The sequence below is a fragment of the Pinus tabuliformis genome, chromosome 7 (assembly GCF_031772625.1).
Source record: "Pinus tabuliformis cultivar Carrire ecotype Pingquan chromosome 7, CPIR1, whole genome shotgun sequence".
Lineage (NCBI taxonomy): Eukaryota > Viridiplantae > Streptophyta > Pinopsida > Pinales > Pinaceae > Pinus > Pinus tabuliformis.
In genome coordinates, this window is record NC_142293.1 from 320,721,431 (window position 1) to 320,723,137 (window position 1,707).

Sequence of the window (1,707 nt, forward strand, 5' to 3'; positions counted from 1 at the left end):
ACAAATAATGTTGTATGAATGTTTCATGTTCAGTGTTGGGTATAGATGGTGCTATGTACATGTTGGATATATGGTGTTGTGTACATATTGCACTGTGTGCATGATGGATATGCATTGTTGTGTGCGTATGGTTTTCTATGCATGTTGGATATGTGGTGCTATGTACAGATGATGTTATGTACATGTTGGATATGCAATGATATGTATATATGGCGTTGCATGCCTGTTTTACGTGTGGTATTATGTATATATGTTGTGGTGTGTATTATTGTATAAGTGGTGATGTGAGATGTTGTACAAGTGGAAATGTGTGCAGGTAGTGTTGTATACATGTGGTGGATGTGGCGTTGTGTACATGTAGTGTCGTGTACATGTGTGCATGCAGTACTGTATACTTGTGGTATTGTGTACACATTAGACAGGTGGTGCAGTGTACATGTGGCGTTGTGTACACATTGTGTAGGTGGTGCCATGTACATGTGATGCTATGCAGATGTGGTGCAGGTGGTGTCTATAGGTGGTATTGTGTACGTGTTGTATATATGGTACTGAGGTATGTGTGGTATTACGTGCATGTCATACATGAGGTGTTGTTGCCATGTAGTACTATGTATGTGCATTGTGTAGTCATGGTATTGTGACATGTGTATTCCCTATGCTCCACTTTGTGTCGTACATGTATTTTGTTGTGTTGTACACCAAGTGTAAGTACATGTATTGTGTGGTGATGTACATCAGGTATAGATGTATGAGTTGTGTTGTATATCGGGTGTATGTGTATGCATTTGTGGTGTTGTATGTTGTGTTTGGATGCATGTCCTGCGATGTACATTGTCTACATATACGTGTTGTGTCGTGTTGCACACTGGACATAGGAGTATGTATGGTATTGTGTTATGCACTGGGTATAGGTGTATGTGTTGTATATCAAGTGTAGGTGCATGTATCACATGGTGTCGTATGTCGTGTGTGGTTGTATGTGTGTGATGCACACTATGGGTATGTGCACATGGTTGTGGAGAAGGCACTAGATGTTGTCATGTGTGACAAATGATCTAGAGTGCATATGGAATAAGGGAAAAGGAAGAAGCTAAGGATTGATTAAAAGATAAGTATCTCATTTCAGTTTTACTATGCATGTGATTTATGATTTTGGTCTATGATGATTACATGTGATCTATGATTCTAGTTTTTTATGGTTACATGTGATTTATGATTTTGATCTATGATGGTTTTGTTTCGAGCTGACCTAATGTGATATGTTATACATGATGAGTTGGTCAAATATATAGTTTTACTTTTTGTCATAGAGAGTGAACAAAATTGCAAATGTACCTTATTGACAATCCACCAATGAGGTATGATTTGAATTTATTTTAAATCTAATGGAAATTATGTGCTTGGAATAGGAATGCATGAACATGCCTGGTTGTGTGGTTTAAATCGATTGCGAGAATTTGCAATAAAAGAAATAAATTGGAACATGCAATAATATATGCTAGTAAAGCACTTGAGGAGCGGGGCCATTGTGGGACACTGGTACCCAATAGTGTCCACTGTTTTCCATGAGCATGCTATGACTAGTATGATGGTTTGAGGAAGGGATATGCTTTGGTTTTTGTATCTTCCGATGTGAGGAAGCCTTGCCAAGGGATGGACTGCCCGATATGGGGTGCCAATGGAACTTGGAAGGTGAGTGACTGCATA